The sequence below is a fragment of the Bos indicus x Bos taurus genome, chromosome 3 (genome assembly GCF_003369695.1).
Source record: "Bos indicus x Bos taurus breed Angus x Brahman F1 hybrid chromosome 3, Bos_hybrid_MaternalHap_v2.0, whole genome shotgun sequence".
In the NCBI taxonomy this organism is placed as follows: domain Eukaryota; kingdom Metazoa; phylum Chordata; class Mammalia; order Artiodactyla; family Bovidae; genus Bos; species Bos indicus x Bos taurus.
In genome coordinates, this window is record NC_040078.1 from 77,228,371 (window position 1) to 77,249,043 (window position 20,673).

At 38.3% G+C, this 20,673-nt stretch overlaps 1 protein-coding gene across 4 annotated transcripts in view; it reads left to right on the forward strand.

Annotated features, from left to right (window-relative positions):
* The window catches only part of WLS (Wnt ligand secretion mediator), a 116,538-nt gene that overhangs the window by 19,902 nt on the left and 75,963 nt on the right, over positions 1 to 20,673 (forward strand). The gene's annotated exons all lie outside the window — the stretch shown is intronic.

A 20,673-nucleotide genomic window follows, 5' to 3' on the forward strand; every position in this document is an offset into this window, starting at 1 on the left:
CTTTGGGACATCCAGAAGTCTGTGAGGCAGAACAAACAATGAGCTGGTACATGTTACTACAGTCCCTGAGCTGGGTTAGTCATGGGCTGTAGAAGGAATGCACACATGGATCTTGCCTTCAGGCAACTTAAATTTGGAGAGGCAAGAGCGATAAAATAAAGATATTTGTTAAGGTCAAAGTGAGTGAAATAGACTAAGTGTTCTAAGTATTTTTTAGATCAGATAAAAGTAATTTTTTTGAAGAATTAGGGAGTTTGACCTGGGCCTTTGTGGTATGGGTGGTCATTGGAAGCACAATTTGATGTGCATAATTAAAAACAAGATTCATATCATTCAAGGTACTGAATTAAGAATAAACTTAATAGAAAAAGCTATGAGCAGTGTATCAGAAATCTGGCCCATTTGCCTCCCTAGACGTATCATTTAATCCCTTATGCTTCCTCTTGCCTTTGATTATTTGCTAAGTAGAGCTAGTAATGCTTTCCCATGGCAAATAAAAACAGAGGCATGTTTTTCTCAAAGCCAAATATGTTGGCCTTTACCACTCATTTCTTTTCTTTGTGTCAAGGGCATTAAAGTAAGTCCTCAGAGTCTTTGACAGATTAGAAATCTGTTTAGATACATCAAGAGGCATAAATCATGATAATCTGTTCATCTATCTTGTCATGGAAAGAAAGCATGAAGTTAATGAGTTGAAATCTCAAGGAACCTTCTTCTTACCAGCTGTGAGACTAGGTTTAGTATCTTGTCTGTAATTGCCACAGATCTCTACATCTGTAAATAAGAAGATGTGTATGAAGGCAGGGAATTTATCTTCTGAAATGCACCAAAGAAAGATAAGGTGGCCCTGCTTTAGCTGAGTACACAGGCAGAACGTATATAAAAATATCGTTAATAAAACAGCAGGATCTGATAAAAATGTTAGGTAGTATTCATTGAGCACTTACTATGTGCTAGGCAATGCTCTGTTTTATATGCATATCTTGTCCCACTGACATGGTTGAGCTGGAACTTTGAGCTAAGAATCTTTGTCTTATTTGCTGTTTTCGTGTTTAAAGGTCTAGAGAGACTGAATGATCCTGAAAGCACCGATTTGGACCTCTTTAACTCGATAATTATATTTTCTTTAAAAACTGTGCTTTCTAAAAGCAGTGGTTTGGGGGACGAAACCTGGGGGTGGCTGTAAATTGACTAGAAGGTTTACAAATACCCATAAGGACAGGCATTGTGTTAGTCATTGTGGGCAAATCCATTCAGCCTAGAGCCTTCCGTCTGTATTTCCCTTTGTGAACTCTTTTGCTGAATGTCCCATCATCCTTTGTGAGATGAGGTCCTGTTCATCCTGTCTGCTTTCACGACATAAATGTTTTAGGAACTCTCCACAGACTGGCTGGATTGTCTCTTTGGGCTATGAACAGATTGTGTGGGTGATGAGACAAGTAGGAAAAGACTCAGCAATCAAAACAGGGGGGTGGAAAGCTCTTTCTCTGGCTCTCAGAATGGAGCTTGGACACAAAGGGAACTTCGTTAATCATGCCTCCTTTGTAATCAGAATGGTGGAGGCATTTTTTAAAACCACTATTATTTTGTCCTCTGTCTCGTCTGAGTGAAACCAATTGTTAATAGCTAATCAAGGAGTTAAAAATTTCCCAGACATGGCCAGGCAGAATCAACTTCACTTGATAAAGTAGTGGGTGGATTCTGGTTGGAAAACCAAGTCAGGCTTCTTGCAGACATGGTGCTGACCTGATAGGATCTCCTTGTCCACGATCAACCTGGTCGCAGCTTTGTGCTTGGCAGAAAATTTCACCCATGTTTGGAAATGGGGAAGAGAGAAGCTTGAGGAATTTCGGTGAGTTAGGATTCAGTCACTTTGTAATACTAAGCAAATACTGAATGGACAGCTTCAAACATCTCAATTTACTGAGCAACTTGGACAACTTACTTGTTTAGTCTTTCTGTAGTCCCTTTCTTAGAAATCAAAGGGGGATAATAATCTTTGCTCCCCACTTAATGGGTGCAAAATAATGAGAATGTAAATGCTTTGTGTGTCCTGGAGATGAAGAGATAGGGAGAATTCTCCTAGTGTTATTCATATTTAATATGGTAAGATGAATCAGTATATTTTTTTTTAACCTGTTATTATTTTAGCACCTCTTCCCTTTTACAAGGGAGGTTGTGTGCCTTAGCAGAAGTTGACTTTGTAACAGTTTCATTTTCCAAGACAGGTCCAACAAATTTACAGTGTGGCTGGTTTTCCAAGTGGAAAGTTTGAGGTTAGCTCTGTCCTATCCGTTCCCTGAATCTGGTGATGAATTGTTCATTGAGGCTTATCAAAGACAGTGAAGCCAAAGGCAGTATTAGCATTTAGAAGAAAGCTAATGAACTATTCTTCTAGTTGCTCCTTTGTTGTCATTCAGTCACTAAGTCGTTTTCAACTCTTTGCGACCCCATGGCCTGCAGCACGCCAGGTTTCCTTGTCTTTCACTGTCTCCCAGAGTTTGCTCAGACTCATGTCCATTGAGTTGGTGATGCTATCTGTCCCTTCTCCTCCTGCCCTCAGTCTTTCCCAGCATCAAGGTCTTTTCCAGTGAGTTGGCTCTTCGCATCAAGTGGCTAAAGTATTGGAGCTTCGGCTTCAGCATCTGTCCTTCCGATGAATATTCAGGGTTGATTTCTTTTAGGCTTGATTTCAGTCCAAGGGACTCTCAGAGCCTTTTCCTTACCTGGATGTTTTTTCTGTTTTCTTTAAAATACTGAATGGATTTTTGAAATCAATAGTGAGAGGTGGCTGAAAATTCCAAGGAAGATGCATTACAGTGTATCTTAGGATTGGAAAACAATCCTTTTGTTAAAAAAACCCTGCTGCACTATCCCGTGTTCATCTATTCAGAACAGAAAAAAGTCCCCCACAAGGCTTTCCTCTCTTAACCTATTTCACCTAAATGATATTTCCTTCCCAGGCAAGATTGGAGTCTGCCTTTCCTATTATGGCAATGAGCTACTGCTGGTGCTCTTCGCCTAATGGAGACCTCCAGCTTTCCCACCCTCTGTTTTCACTGGAATCTGAAATTTCCCAATGCTTTAGAAAAACAGAGATTGTTGTTTTATAAGGGGCCTGAGAATTTGTTGAGTCTAACCTTACCCACACTGGGACCTCCCCAACAGAGACAACCTCCCTGCCAGCATTTTTCCATTCCAGTGACAGTTGCTCAATAGACAATTAAAATTGTTTAATTTTTCAGTCTAGTTGAAACACTATGATGGTTAAATGTTCTTTCCTACAATTCAGTGAAAAACTGGCTTCCCTTACCAGATTGTATTATAATTCATTGTAATTTTCACTCATGAATCCTGGATTTTCCTTTTAGAATAACCTAGAACACGTGCTGCTTCCCTTTTGTTAGATGGTGACTTTTCAAATATTGAGTGGGCCAAAAAGTTCAAATATTGGGTTGGCCGAAAACTTCATTTGGGTTTTTTCCATAAGATGACTATATCATTTCTCTCTTTTGACTTTCTCTTTTCCAGGTGAAAACACCCTTTTCTGATAAGATTCCTTACCATACTTGTTTCTATATGGTGACTGTATTCTCAGTCAAGATTAAGTTTACTTCTGCTACCATGGCAACCAGATCCTGCTTGTTTCTACTTACAGGAAACCACCATTTTCCTGTTTTCAGCAGAAAATCCATAAATCAAAAATCAACTTATTAGTATCCTTAGAACAAACACATCTCTATTACTGGTGATCAGCTTAGGTCAGAGAACACTGAGTTCTGTAACAATCTATGCACTGACCTCCCCATTTTAGCTCATGTAACTTATGCCAAATGTACCTGCCATATATGTCTGCATTGGTTTTTCTCGTTAGGAGAAACAGTGTGACCTAAGATAGAGACTCTGGGCCTGGATGGATTTAGGTTTAAACTCCAGCTCAACCGTTTATTGGCTGTGACCTTGGTTGAATTATTTACATTTTCAGAGCCTTATTTTACTCATCTCTAAATGGAGATAATGATATTTACCACTTAACTGCTGTATAAGAATGAAAATCAACCCAGTTAAATCCTCTGTTCTACTTCCTGGCACGTAAGAAATACTCAATGACTGGTAACTTTTATAATCATTTTTAATTTGTAGATGACAACCTGATGCATAATGCAGCCAGTCCAGCATGTAGGCGACTATGATGGTTATGGATTATTGAGGGCCCGGAATCCCTGAGTTGTAACCTCTGAAAAGGGAGTGTCACAAGTTGACTTAGCAGGGTATGAATTTTTCTTCTAAGTCTGAGGGGTTGGGATAAAACAGGAGTCCTCAACTAGGATTAATTTTGCCCCCCACCCCACCCCCCACAATCTCCACCTCCCCAGAAGATATTTGGCAATGTCTAGAGACATTTTTGATTTTCACTACATTCGAGAGGAGAGAAGATGCTACTGGCAACTAGTAAATAGAAGCCAGGGCTCCTGCCAAATACCCTATAGTGCACAGAACAGCCAGTCCCACAAAATTTATCAAGCCCAAAATGTCAATAGTGCTGAGGTGGAGAAATTCTGGAGTGGAGGGAAGGGTACAGGGTAGCCAGCAATATTAGGAGGGAATAGGCATGTGCAGCTCTCTGATTGTAAAGAGCTCAGACTTTGAACAAGATATTGAAATAAAATGATGATCTAGCATAGCTGTAGCTCAAACCTCGTATGGTCAGCCCCTAACTTGCCATTCTAAAATGTCAGTCCTTTCCATCTTCCCAATGTCATGTGTTATGTGCTAATTCAAAGTCCTGCCAAAGGTTTGTATGAAGTTTTTGCACCTGTTATCTTTTTTTTTTTTTAATGTTGCCCCTATTTAAAGACATGACTGACCTAACTGATCCATCTTGAGGGAGTGATTTTGTCAGAGAAATGGGCAATCCACCAAAAATGAATTTAAAATAGTATAATAACAAATTCTCTATTCATACTGTGAAACACAGTAAAGAAGACATAATCAGTAGCACTGCTTCTGGAAATCCCCCTTTTCTTTGATGCGTCTAACCTCTCTCTTCCAAAATACCCCTAAAACCTCCTCATGTAAAATTCTCTGTAATCCAAGCCCTTCTCTTATATTTGTCCCTTTTTTCTTGATTGTGTGTCATGAAAACTCAAAGAATCCATTTAGCAGCAATAGTGGGATGCTTGTTGGGGACCAGGTGAGGGCGTGCAGCAGAGCAAGCAAGACCAGCATTGTCTTTATCTGCAGGGAGGAGGAGGGAAGACCTGCATTAATACTCTTGGCTATAGTTATTTTCTAATAATTATGAAAATGTGAAAAGAGATGTTAAAATCTCATTTCGCTGAGGAGAAAATTAAGAGCTAGTTCTGTGTTCAAACAACACGCTACTTAGGATATCCCTGGGGTATTTCTTAGGGAAAGACATCTTAGATGTTCAAGTCAAAATTCTGATAGTATCCTCTCTGACTGTTGAGAGCCTCTGTTTTTAAGGTTCAGACCTTTTAGTTCTTTGAATGTTTAGATAAACACATCCCTGGAGGGAGGAGGGAGAGACAGGATAGAGAGCAAGGAGGATGTTGCCATCTCCCATCAGATTCTTCTTCACCATCTGCTAGCAGCATCCTTACTATCAATAGTTAACACTCATTAAGACCTCGCTATGTGCGAGGTACTGTGTGTGATCGACTCTTTTTATTGATTATTTTTATCTTTACAACAAACTTATGAGATGGGTTCTCTCAGCAAACTTTTCAAAGGAGAAACTGGCATTTTGTAAGGCTATTCAGTAAATAGCCCAGCTAAATTGCTAGTAAGTAATAGAGCTGGAATTTGATCCCAAGTTTTTCTGAGTCTAGAGCCCTCGCTTTTAAATTTTCTTATTCTGTTTTTGTAGATGCCTACAATAATCTAAAAAATCTTTCCAGTGAAAACATTTCCCTTGCTGCACAGTAATTGTTGTTTTCTCTTATGGAACTTTTTTTCATAAAGGGTAATCTGAATAAATTTTGAAATATATTAAGAACCCAGCAGTTTAAATGAAAATCTGAATGAATGTTATGAATTGATGTCTTGTTAGCAAATTTTGCCCATGATCTTTTGGCTTAGAGCATTGTTTGCCACGATTTCCATTTCTTCTGAATAATAGACTCAGCTCTGTTGAGCCTATCTCTATCATCCTGAAAAATAGAGGTTGGACATACTCCAGATTATTTCATTGTATTGGAATGTCTTTGTGTTGTGTTATACTGTGAGTGTATGGGCCATCAGCTAGAAGCTGGAATGGAGTTCTTTGTTTTTTTTCCCTAAATGTTTTCATTATGAGTAGATTGGACCACCTTCCTATAGTATATATTATGCAGTATATTCCATTGTGCGGAATTCATCAGAATGAAATTTTACATATACAGTTGGCTCTAGCTTGGCCTTACTTTCTGGAATAGTTTGTTGATATCACCAGTTGTTGGAAGATAGAAAACACCCAGAGTCTATTTTGGCCTCAGTAGGCAACACAAAGTGTAGGAGATTACAGTCTTTTCCTCTACCAGATGTGAAAATAACAAGGCAAATGAGAGAAGGGGCTAGATGGGTAAGGCATGGCAGCCTATAGTATCGGCTTATACATTGATTCTAATTTAAAAGGGTATGTTTTAACCTTGAAAAGAATGACTTTCACCGTAACATAAAATATATAAATCATCTTTAGAGTTGAAACATTTCTAAGTTAGGAGTGTCTAGCAGTAAAAACTGGAGAAGGCAATGGCACCCCACTCCAGTACTCTTGCCTGGAAAATCCCATGGACGGAGGAGCCTGGTAGGCTGCAGTCCATGGGGTCACTAAGAGTTGGGCACGACTGAGTGACTTCACTTTCACTTTTCACTTTCATGCATTGGAGAAGGAAATGGCAACCCACTCCAGTATTCTTGCCTGGAGAATCCCAGGGACAGAGGAGCCTAGTGGGCTGCCGTCTATGGGGTCGCACAGAGTCGGACACAACTGAAGCGACTTAGCAGCAGCAGCAAAAACATTGTCTTTTACAGTTGAGAGAACTGGGGGCTCAAGCTTGGTCGAATAGTTTGTCTGCTTAGTGGTATATCTAGCACTAGAAAGCCACAATTCCCATCCCTGGGATAATTTATTCCACAAAGATTCTTATCCTCAAACTTGTAATAATTCAGGAGTAGCAAGCCAATTTGTGGCCAGAGTTGAAGCTCTGAACATATGTAGAGTACTCATAGAATGTAATGATGGAGGCCTTAAGGCAGTCTTTTCATCCCCATCCAATGCTCAGATGTCCTCTGCAATTTTTTGTTTTTTTAAAGATTTAGTTTATTTTTTGGCTGTGGTAGGTCTATATTGCTGCACCCGGGCTTTCTCTAGTCGCAGCGAGCAGGGGCTTCTCAGTGTGATGGCTTCTCTTGTTGGGGAGCACAGGCTCTAGGCGACCAGACTTCTGTAGTTGCTGCATGTGGGCTCAGTAGTTGTGGCATATGGGCTTAGTTGCTCCATGACATATGGGATCTTCCCAGACCGGAGATTGAACCAGTGTCCCCTGCTTGCAGGATGGACTCTTAACCACTAGACCACCAGGGAAGCCGCCTCATCCTCTGTACTCTTTGCATTTACCAAGTGTTAGTAACAGGAGCATTCCTACTCACACAAGTGTTGGCAATTTTTTGTCTTCAACTGGTTAGGTCAACTTTAGACTGTCTGATGTTTATTGCTCTCAGATTTTCTTCCTTTGCACTTGCAACATTGGAACCACCTAGAATAATTCTAACTACTCTTTCAAATCTTAGTTATTTGTGTATTTGACCTTTTAGCTGTAACACCCCCGCTTCATATAAACTGAGTTCTTTAATTTAATAAGCTTGATACTCCAGCTTCTGTGTAGTCTGACTGTCATATGACATATCACTCAATTTCTTTTGAGCCCTCTCCTAGCAAATGGTATTGCCCATGCAAGGAACTTGGACATCCTTAACTTCTCTCTCTCACTCCCATTCCCTCAAAGTCTTTACCCTAACTAGATCTTCACTCCAGTCACAATTGCATTTGCCTGTCACCATTCAGAAGCTCCATGTGTCATCTCAAGACTTCTGTATCATCCTGTGCTCCACAGTTCTTTCAATGTCAAGTCTTCCACTGCTTTTCTTTGCTACTCTTTTGAGAACTTTCATATATAATTCATTGGACGAGAAAGAAAAACTCATTTAGAGCCACTAGGTAAATAGATCATACAGGCAGCAGGTTTCTGTCTGAGCTGTTTTGTAGATTTGGTCTCAAAAGTAGGATTTGATGCCTTTAAAAGGAAGTGCTTGAAATGTACAGGCAAGAATACTGGAGTGGGTTGCTATTTCCTTCTCCAGAGGATCTTCCTGACCCAGGGATTGAACCCACATCTCCTGTGTCTCCCGCCTTGGCAGGTGGATTCTTTCAGTCTAAGATGTGAATATTTTATCTCATTTTGTCTCCAATTTTCTTTGCATTGTGCAGGCCTTGATCTCTTCAGGGCAGTGTTGGCAGGGTAAATAACTATCTTACCTTTGCGAACTTTAGTTTTCAGGAAATATGCTAAAGAGAGGCATCTGAACATGCTTCTATAATTTTAACATTGGCTGCAAACCCTTTGGAAGAAATTTTTCAAAAATTACCATATTTTTTGCTTGTCTGCTATTTGTCTTATACACCTTCTTTTGATGTGTGAATTTACTTTTTTTTTTTTTCCTGTGGATCAGGGTGTGCATGTTTCAATTTAGGACAAGTACATTTTGATCCTCAAAATTCAGTATTCATTTCATATATAGGTTAATGAGGATCTGCATGAACCATCATGTGCTCAGTGGAAATGAGCATGTGTACCATTGTGAGGTTGGCATCACGGAAGGCAGCCGTGACTTCTTCCCAAACTCTCTCAATGGTAGTCTTAATTGTACTTTGGTATAAGTGGGCCATGGATGTGATACACCAAGGACATATTTAAATGATCTAATGGGTGTTTGATAAAAGCTTGTTAGATAAATCGAGCATAACAATGTGTTTATCATGACATAAAGACTTCAATGTAAATAGTTCACTTCAGGTTTGGAGGACCTATATATTCAGTCTCTATGCTTGATGCTGTATAAGACTTGGTCCCTCCCCAGTGGAACTTATAATTTTGTAGGGTTCAGAAGCTATGTTTACAAATAAAGTAAAAGGCTCTAACAGAGACACAGACCAGGTGATATTGGCATCAGAGGTTGTGTAAGGATCATTTGTTGCTGATGGGAAATTGGTGGAGGCCTTAGATGCTGGCATGTTATAGGTGTTTAACAAATTGAATGAAGGAGATGGTACTTGAGCTAACACCTGGACCTGATGAAAATATTAAAATATTTAACCTGTATTTAGTGACTTTACCTCTTTTTTTTTTGATTGTGCTGGGTCTTTCTTCCTGCACATTAGCTTTCTCTTTTTGCAGGGAGCGGGAGCTACTCTTTGTTGTGGCACTCTGGCTTCTCATTGCGGTGGCTTCTCTTGTTGCAGAGCATGGGCTCTGGGGCTCATGGGCTTCAGTAGTTGTGGCACAGGGCTTAGTTGCCCTGTGGCATCTGGGATCTTCCTGTGAACCCCTCCAGGGTTCAAACCTGTGTCCCCTGCATTGGCAGGTGGATTCTTAACCACTGGACCAAGCAGAGAAGTCCTGTAGTGACTTTACTCAATTTTTGTTATTTCAGTGTTTTAAAAAACCCAATTCCTAAGAATGTGACCATTAAAATTTCAGTTTATCCTTAACATGTACCTCTACCTCCAGTTCTAAGGAATTCACAGAGTATAAAGTCCAGTTTTTCTTGAGTAATCAGGGAAGGGGAAATGATTATTCTTAGCATTTGTGAAATTCCAAATAAAGTCAGTAACAGACCTTGCTTGACCTTAGCCTCAACTTGTACTGTCCAACACTGAATTTTTGACCCTTTAGCATGTCCTGTACTTTTGTTCATTTCCTAAATGGGTTAGAATATGGAGGAAAATAAATCAGTAAACTCCATGACCCTCTTTATTGGACTCTAAGGTCTCCATTCCCTAATATCCTGCATGTATTAATACATTGTGACTTTACTATTTTGTTGTCACTGAGAAAAACTTACTTAGTTCAGGATCTTATCTATTCAGTTATTTCCTGAACGTTTCCATGGATGTGGTGGAGAGCTCGCCCTTTCCTGAGTCAAGTTGTGCCATTGTCTGTCTACCCAAATTGTCAGTGAATTCTTCCGTCAGTTGCTCTGAATTCAGCCTCTGCCTCTCATTTGTATCCTTGGCCCTTATTCTGCCTACGAGGTCTGTCACAGACTCTTCCATGGCAACTTCATCATGTGTTCCTTGAGTTAGATCTTCTCTAGGTGAAATATCCCAGACTGCTGGCCCAGAATTTGAGGTTAGAACTGAAACTCTAGTAAAATTAGTTTCAAGTGAGTTCAGTGCATTTTGGGAACCTGGTATTCCGTCACCGTTTTGTGGAACTTGGTGGAGGCCGTCTGTTGCTGCCTGTAGTCTTTCCAGATAAGCTGTCAGTAGTCTTAGGTAGGGCCTTGTCTGCAGAGCTCCTTATGGTCCTGCTCAGTCATCCTTAGCCATCATTCTGCTCTGCAAGTCACCTCTCAGGTACTAATAGGTAGTGAGGGCTAAGAAATAAACTGGCAATCGAGGCAATGTGGTGTATTAGAAGGAGCAGCAAATGTGAAGTGAAGACCAGGGTTCCAGTCCCAGCTGTGTCACTTACTGGTGGGAGAAAACCACCAATCTAATGCATATACAGCGGGGACCATTATAATGACAACTTGACCTGTTTAATAATCCAAGTGTCTGAAAGCACTTTGTAAAATGCAGTGTGCAAGTCACATATTAGTTAATGTTCATTTATTTTTAACATTGATAATATTGATAAAAGTAGAATATCTGTAATTTATAAAAATACATGTCTGATAATAATTATAGGTAATAAAAGTGTGAGATTATTATAGAGTGTAATACAGACTTCAGAACACAGCAGCTGTTTCTCCTAGAAGATTTAATTTGAGGGTTTTCTAACCCTAGAGTGTCACCCCACAGATGTGGTAGTGGCAAGCTCACCAGCTTATAGAGCCAGCTGGCTAACTTGGTGTCTTCCCCACCCTAATACTCTGCCAGAGCAGCTTTGGGGGCCTCTATAGGGACTCTGAGAGATTTCCCACACAAGAGGTGGTTTGCCCTCCATGCTGGGTTTATGAGATCATAGCCAAGGTAGTAAATTATAAGATGCTATAATTCACTTTCCATAGGTGGTCTTGGCTGCATTCCACAGCCTTTTGGCTGAATAATGGCTGATTTTGACACACTGGCACAAAGTCAAAAATTCAGCCCAGATGACTGGTTTTGCCGAGTGATGAGCAATAGCATCAACAGATGAGCCATTTGGTTTTTCTTTGGAGGCCTTTTTTGTTCACTTCATGTGTGTTTAGTTTATAGTGTTCTGAGTATTTTTAAAGTGATGGAGAAACAGTAATTGTAGGTATTTTTCAGAGCTAGAGGTTAGAAATGGTGACTTGATATACTCTTGTCAAGCTTCTTAATTTAATCGCTCTTTGTTGCCAGACACCAAAGTTGAGGGTCAGTTTTTTAACCTGAATTCAGGATTGCTCCCCCAATTAGCATGTCTCATGGTTGGCAGATTTTATGTGCTAAACCTCTGGCAGGGCTCTTTATGTTCATTTTATTATTTAAAAAAAAAAAAAATGGCACTAATCTTGAGCCTAAAGAAACTTCATGTTTACCACAGCATTTCAAATACTATGTAAGAATTTGGCTCAGTTTCCCAAAGCACTCTAATTTTTTTTTCCTCTTGGTTCCAACACTCCTCAGTTCCACGGGATCCAAGCCAGGCAAATAATGGAAGCCAAGTGGTGCTTCATGTTTGCTGTGTAGATTCTGACAAATGTAGAGTAATTCTTCTATTCTTCAAAGCTGTTACATCTTTGGCTCCAGAACAATTGAGGTTGCCGGCTAAGCATTTAAAATCCTCTCATACTAAGATATAAACGTATACTTCTTTTCAATATTTTTTAAAAGAAAGAATGAATTGCACCAAGTGTTTGCTACAATTTATGAAACTTTGATGTTGAAATGTCATTTATTCATAAGTTTATGTTGCAGGGAGCTGTTTTAAAATACGTGCTTGAATTGTGTGTGTACAGTACAAACTACTTTGCATTCAACGCTGCTGTGTGGGGGGTGGTGTGTGTGTGTGTGTGTGTGTGTGTGTTGATAGTGGCAGGTTAGTGTAGAGGATTGTTCTGCTATGTTTAAAAATTTAGCTTTCCTAGAACAGATGTTAGCATAATTAATTACTGCTTACTGAAAACTGCTGGCAAGAATGAATTACATATCACTTAGTGTACCCCATTACACGCACTAGGGCATAGCTAGGGTAATTCTGAAAATTACTTCCCCAGATCTTGGCCCTGCACATCCATTCTCAGTTCTCCAATAATTGAAATTGAATTGTAAAATAATATTTCACTTAGTAATCTAGTAAGAGTTAATTGGTCTGGTTGAAATATAGGAGAATTTTATCTTCAAAGTCAGTGGCAGAGGTAGAGTGTCTGACCATTATAACTTCAGAGCAATTTCAGTAAAGGAATTAACAGACTGAGTCAGTTAATTCCAAAGCACTAAGTCAGTTTAACACAAGTATTTACACTTTCTTTGGCTGAAAATTTTGAAGTGGTCATTATTATGAAACATTCTAAAACTGAGGTACATGTTGTGGTGGATACTAAGAAATCTTTTTTAGAAACTGACCTGGTGGGAACAGTAACTAGAATCAGCTCAAGGAATTATTAGTATCTGAAACCTCACAACTAGACCAGATAATATGATATGGCTACTTTGGCCCCATGGCATATGCCACATGTATCTTTTTTAACTAGAATTAATGTAGGTTTCTGAATTTGAGAAAGATAGATACAGTCTCTGAGGGAACTCTATTTAATACATTTAAATGCTAATTTCTAAATTTAGCTAGATTACTTTATATTAAATAAGTGTGTTTTTTTTGGTGGGGGGCCTTTGAATAAAAATTGTGTTGTATAAATAACAGACATTCATCTGGTCTCCTTGGTTTCTGCCACTTCTGTACCTCTTTCCCTCATGCCCTTTCTTGGGAGGGAATCAAAGAATTCTAAGCAAACCCAGGAATTGTCCAATGGTCTTAAATGCCTAATGCATTTCTTATAAATTCTCATTTAGGCAAGCATAGATATTCAGATAAGCAAAGCTTAGAACCAATTTGAGTATATAATCTTTTATAAATGTCTTATACATACCATTCATAGCCAGGCAGTGGAAGTTTTCTTTATATTACAAAGTAGAATGGATATTGAGCCATTTAGCATTGTGTCAGTAGTTCAGGGGAAAGTTGTGGGGGCTTAAGTTATCCAGCTATTGCATTTATTCTCTACTTTTAACATACAGACATAGACCAAGTAATTTTAATGCCCCAAACATTAATTCCATCCTTTTAAATCAGCTTCAACTCCTTTTTAAAAGTAAAAGTTTAATATTCACTAGTAAACCAAAATCTTTCGGGGAACAAAAAGAATAAATGGGATTATAAAAAATTGATAAATCAATTATTCATGTTTATAGAGGTACAGAGATCATGACAGCAGATTTTGAATTAAGACTAGATTTTGAGAGTTAAATCAACCTCCCTTTTGAGTCAGTAGAAAGTATCTGTAGCAGTTGTCTGTATGTTTTTATTAAAAAAAGTTTTGTCCAGCTTTATTGAGATGTAGTTGACATACAGCACTGTATAAGTTTAAGGTGTATAGCATAATGATTTGACATACATCATGAAATGATTGTGTTTTTAAATCAGTGTATATATATATTTTTTTCATTTTTGTTAGCTGGATGCTATTATAAAAATTCTCTAAAATATTTCTGAAATGGTTGACTATTTTTAATTAAAATCGTTACTTTTTCACTTTGAGGGGTTCTGGTTATTAATGCTTGTAAACATAAATTATCCCTTTAACTGGTCTAGTTTCCATATTCCTTCACCTTGAAACCCAAAGCAGATTAATCTTGAAATATCATTTTGGTTGCAATGAAGACAGTCTTCCTCTCATTCAGTGAAGGCTATTCCTGATAATGGAGACTGCAAAGCTCTCTGGGACACCCTGTTCAAGCTACCTTGTAGCTACCTACAAGATATCAGCGTGTCTTAGAAGGAAAGATTCCCCCACCTCAAATAAAAATTCTGTTGTTTGTGGGTCTCTTCTTTATGTTGCTGTGTAAGTGAAGCTGAGACTTGGGAGCAAAAGCCAAGGCCCTCAAGAGAACTGTACCACTGGTCAGAAAAAGCCAAGGGCTGTAACAAGGCTGGTGTGGTCCAGCATTTTCACTTATTAAATGATCAGTTTTTAAATTTAATCCTCAAACACAGACCATACAATTAGCCTTCAGTATCTGCAGATCAACCAGAGATTGGTCTGCTGATCAGGAGGACTGACCATACTGTGTCATTTTATACAAGGGACTTGAGCGTCCTCAGAATTTAGTATCTGTGGGGGTTGTGGAAGTAATTCTTAGTGGACACATAGGGACGGCTGCACTGTGATTTTCTAGATATCTTCTGACCCAGCGCACGCTCTTCTTCAGTGCTTCCCCACTCCTGTCCCCTTTTCCACCGGCTAATGAACACCTGCTCTCTTTGAAGTTGAAGTCCAGGCCTCAGGCAAGCAGCTTTCCCAGCCCTCTTCACAAATGATGCATCCTGTGCAAACATCTGTAAGGGCACGTTTCAATCAGGATGTACTTCTCTGCCAACTACTCAGCCTCCCACACTCGACTGTGTGAGCAACTCAGGCTCTGGGGCTGTCATTTGTCTCTATCTTTAGGTAGCACAGTGCCCACATAATAGTAATACTTCTAGATAATTGCTAAAGGAATCTTCTTTATTTGTAATAAAGCAAAGAAATAAATAGTCTGTGTTGGCTTAAATGGAGACCATGTGTCATGTCAGCATGTTGTTTTAATTTTATTTTAACTTTTCTAGGAGGCAACCAAGTCTTGTATCTCTGTCTAACTCTCTAATTATAGGGTTTGGCGGGAGTAGGGGCTAATGATTTGATGTTGAGTCAACTTTGAGCATGATAGCGGTAGTGGTTGGCCAGATAGCAATTTGTAAACTGGACAGCCATTTGAGATGCCATAACAGGAAGCTGACTGGAGTCAATGAATATTCTTCCAAAAGAAGTACAGGTTTAGTCATTGTTCACTTGAGTTTTTCTTCAAGGTTACATTGTAATGATGACTGGAATTTCTGTCTCATTCTAGTGAATTCATTTCTCCTACCTTCCAAATATCCAACTATTGCCCTTTCTCAGGTAATGTCAGGGTAAATATAGTATCACCACAGCTATAATTACTTTTTCCTATAATTATTTATGTATTGTCTGTTTCCCCCATTATTTTTACATTCCACGTGGCCGGTGTCTATTAGGTTCACTTAAGTACTTCATGTATAGTTAGGTACTCAAGACATATTTGGTGAATGCAATATGACCCTGAGTAATATATGTCACTGAAAGGTCACCAACTTTTCAAAGAATTTTGAATTTCAAAATTCAAGTTGTGTTTGTTCAGTTTTCCACAGCCTTGAATTAGAAGTCTTATTGATTTCCTATCACTTAATTAAAGGTTGTATAGTGTCAGATTTCACAGTTCTCCATTATAGCAGAGAGGTGGAGGCCAAAAGTACTGTGTTGAAATACAGATTTAAAAAATAGAAAATACAGCTTATGTTTGACATGGTAAAGAGGACTGGCCTTAAAATGGGGTGGTGTTTTCAAAGAGTAGCTTGTGAAGGTATTTTCAAAGAGTAGCTTTGGTGCCTTCCTGTGAGAGTGGTATTAACCCACATAGACTAACCAGTCCACAGTGCCTGGACATATTCATTTGGGGCCTGATTGCTCTACTAAATTGTACTGATGTGGAAGTAGCTTTAGGCCACTTGTTTTCAACTAAATGCTATACGGATGGGTAGAGGGGACATTTAAAATGTGTACCAAGGCAGCTGGGTGATATTACATTACTATCCTAGGAATACTGAGGAGTGGTTATTTTTAGCTTTCACCTGAGCAAACATGACTCAGTTTGTTGACCTGAATCCATCCAGCCCCCTTCTTAAATACACAAACTATTAATCCCTAAAACCACGCTGGTGACTAACTGAGGCCTTCCTTATGTATAACTGTTGGTTAGTCAACTGTGGCTTGTTCAAAGGTTACAGATAATTTCAGCTTCTCCCATCTCATTCTTTTCTCTTACGATAAAATCTTTCACAATTCTAAAACAATTTAAAGACAGAAATCAGAGTTCTTTTGATTTTTAAACACTGTTTGGGGACCTGCGTAGTCACAATTTTGGCCATAGCTGATGAAAACACCTGCTACAGTAGGCAGCCAGCTGGTAGCTGTAGGCTTTGTTTTTGGTTTACATTGATATGCTTTCTACTTAAGAAACACTTTGAAATTCACTTTTAGCTGGAGTAGGAAGTTGTCTTGAACTCTAAATATATTATTCAGGAAACATTATTCTGTTTAACTATCAGGATGTCTGTTTACTTTCTCAAACAAATGTTTTGCCTTTTGAGCACTCCTAGAAATGGAAAATGTTGAATTATCTTCAGGTTTTTAAAGTTATGCAGAAGCTTTTTTTAGACTAGATTTATTCAAGTGGAGAAAAATACTTGTGATTCTCATATAGCTTGGGATGCACTTGTGGCTTCTCCAAGTTCTGATGCTTATGAAAATATTAGTATTCCTGGGATGTTTTTCTCTATGCAAGAAACACTAGACTAATGAAAGAATGAAAATAATTCGGGCTGCTACCAAGGCAGGCGTTCACCATGTCCATTAAAAATGCAGCCTTTGTGCCCGTAAAGTGTTCAGCTTCTCTGTTATTAAAGTTTGGAATGTGGGTTTGGAGGTTAACTAGGAACTCAGATAGTTATTTTTCATTTTGGTCTAAGAAGAGAGTGACTTGTTTTTCAAAAGGATTAAAAAAAAAAGAAATGAAAAAAGGTTAGGTTCATTTTGGAAGAATAGAAGTTTTAAAATGTAGTAACTGTTTTCTGCAGCAAATAGTCAGTTTGAGTATGTTAGCCAAAAATAGAATTCATGACTTTTGTCTCCCTGTTTATACCTCTAACCACATTAAAAGGAGTTTAGTTAAATGTGCCACTTGGTCTTTATAATGTCGGTGGGCTATTTAGCTGAGTCAAGATGACCAAAGTTTGATCGATTCATATTTCTAATAAAAAGTAAGATGTCTGATTTCAGATGGATTAGGTATAAAATGTCTTCATGATACATTTTGAGTTTTAAAGAAAAACTTCTCTGGTTTGAATTAGTGACGGCTCTGTGTTGCAGTCTTCAGGATACTGCATTGAAGGACTTACAGCTAGAGTTCAGCAGTGCTATGTTTTCTGATAAGTTTTAGTAGGCATTATCCCAACTTTCTGGGAATATAACGTTTTACTACTCAAAATTTACCATTAGGATGGCTATTTAGGGATAGAAAAATGTGTATTTGAGTATTAGAAGCAGGGCAAAGTATTAATAATAAATAATACACACTCTTTAGTCATAAATGATTTTTTTCTCTTACTCTACATATTCCTCTAGTTGCTATTTGATCTCTTCCAAATAAGAGATGATTTCTGTTCGTTAAGTGTCTGAAAGCACAGTAGGTCAAGTATCATACGTACCAAATTAAACGTATTTAAACCATGAACATAAACCATAATTTATGTTTTCCTTTCACTACTTTCAGAGAAAAGTTTTATAAATAGATTTAAAAATATATTGTAATAGAAGGATCTACATGAAGAAAACAATGAAAATTTTCAGAGATATCAAAATGGACTCATTTATTAGAAAAGTAATCTCTGTTCTTGGGTGGAAAAACTAAGTGTTGGGAAAGGAGGCTGACTTTGTCCACATTAATTTATAGAGTTAATATAATTTCAGTCAAATCCAGCAAAAAATACAAATATTAGGTGGAGTAGGGGAGGGGTTTTTCTCTATCAGATATTGATATAAACCATCCATTTACATGATTTAAAATCATGTTGGTTGGGCCATGAATTTAAAGCTCAATACATGGAAAAAGAGAAAAAAGTACAGTACATGGAAAAGAGTAGGTTGTCCAGAAAAAATCTATTGGTAAACATAAGACAAAGGTGCTGTCATAAATCAACAAAAGAGAAGCATTTGTTCAGTAAGCAATAATTTAAAGATTTAGAAAAATAAAAATAGATTTTCACCTCATCCCTAGTAGCAAACCAAATTTCAAGTGGATCAACTAAGCGACTTTAAAAAATGAAATTGTTAAAAATAATAGAAAGTAATAAAGGTGACTACTGAATCTGGAAATTAGAAAATCTCTCTATATACAGAAGAGTGGAAAAAATATAAAGGAGAGATTATATATGAAATCTGGAACTTCTCTGTAGTATTAAAATGTGCCATAAACAAATTAAGGCAGCAGCTGGAAGAGCTGAGGTAAATTACTAACAAAACATATTAGGCAAAGAATTATTCTTATTTACAGACAAACTTTTTGGACCAAGGGGCTCGGGTGTAAGTAAATTAAATTGGTATATCACATGATTATTTTGCAACCACTAGAGGAAAATTTTTAATTATATAGAAAATACTTACATGTAACAGCTAAAATTTTGTATTTTTTCATGTACTTTCAAGCACTGTTCTGAATACTTTTCATATGTTAACTTGTTTAATGTATATAGTGACTCAGAGTTAGTTACTACTATGATTGCCATTTAAGAGATAGTAAGAGTAATACGCACACAGGTTTAGAAATTCACCCCTAACTTTGCTAGCTTGAATTAATGGTGAGACGACCAGAAATGACGGAGCCAGGCGGGTTGGCTCCACAGGGTGTGTTATTTACCACTGTGCTACTTTGCTTTGCTAAGTGAGTAGAAAAGAAAATGCTACAAAACTATGTATGGTATGACCCTATTTTATAAAAACATATGTTAATATTAGTATGTATTTTAAAGTTATGCAAATTAATTCCTCTCTGAATTTTTATCTAAGTATACAGTGATAGAAAGAAACATAATATTTTGATATTTTTACAGCAGTGGTTCCTTCTCTCAAGTGGGATTTTGGGTAAATGTTGTTTTGAACTTCAACATTTCTGTATTTTGCAAATTTTCTTTTATAGTGATATGGCCATTTTATAATTACAAAATTGTGTTGTTAATGTTCTATCAAATTAAATGATCCCTCTCAAAATGCAGGGATCATATTTTAGTATATCCTTCAAGTGTCAAGTCGGTGTTTGGGTTCCCAGTCTCTGATAGGTACCTTCAATGGGATCCCAAAGTCAAAATAATTCTTTCTCTCAATCAAAAGAAGTGTTGTAAAATTTCAGTGTAGAAAAACCTCAAAAACCAACCATCTTGATTGAATTTTATTTATTTTATTTTATTTTTTAACTTTACAATATTGTATTGGTTTTGCCATATATCAAAATGAATCTGCCACAGGTATACATGTGTTCCCCATCCTGAACCCTCCTCCCTCCCCATACTATCCCTCTGGGTCGTCCCAGCGCACCAGCCCCAAGCATCCAGTATCGTGTATCGAACCTGGACTGGCAACTCGTTTCATATATGATATTATACATGTTTCAATACGATTCTCCCAAATCATCCCACCCTCTCCCTCTCCCACAGAGTCCAAAAGACTGTTCTATACATCAGTGTCTCTTGATTGAATTTTAGAAGCCAGCCAGCTTATTTCTCAGATGAGGATCCTGAAGCGATATATTTTGTTTAACCAATTTATTCCAAATTACCTGAGAGTAAGTCATTCGACCGTGCTTCAGACCCCAGGTTTCCTGACTTCAGGCACTGTTCTGTGAAGCCCCAGTGCCTTCCAAGACTTCAGGCAGGTGAAAGTGAAGCATAGTTGATTATTGTGACATTTATTTGGTGTGAGGAGGTAACCGAACAAAACTGGCTACACATGTTTTCAATCACCAGTTATTTATTGAAAGAATACAATGAGAAGGCTCTCGGGTATACTTTATGACACCTCTAGAGATCACTGAAGGATCCTCACCTGGATTTGGGAGATCTCTTGGTATTAATAGGGCTTCCAGGTAGCTCAGTTGGTAAAGAATCCGCCTGCAATGCAGGAGACCCTGATTTGATTCCTGGGTCGGGAAGATCTGCTGGAGAAGGGATAGGCTACCCACTTCAGTATTTTTGGGCTTCCCTGGTGGCTCAGCTGGTAAAGAATCCACCTGCAATGCAGGAGACCTGCGTTTGATCCCTGGGTTGGGAAGATCCCCTGGAGAAAGGAAAGGCTACCCACTCCAGTATTCTGGCCTAGAGAATTCCATGGAGTGTATAGTCCATGGGGTCACAAAGAGTCGGACACGACTGAGCAACTTTTACTCACTTCGTATTAATAGGCTTCCCTGGTGGCTCGGACAGTAAAGAATATGCCTGCAACCCAGAGGCCAGGCTCTATTCCTGAATCGGGAAGATCCCCTGGAGAAAGGAAATCTTGCCTGGAGAATTTCATGGAGAGAGGAGCCTGATGGACTTATAG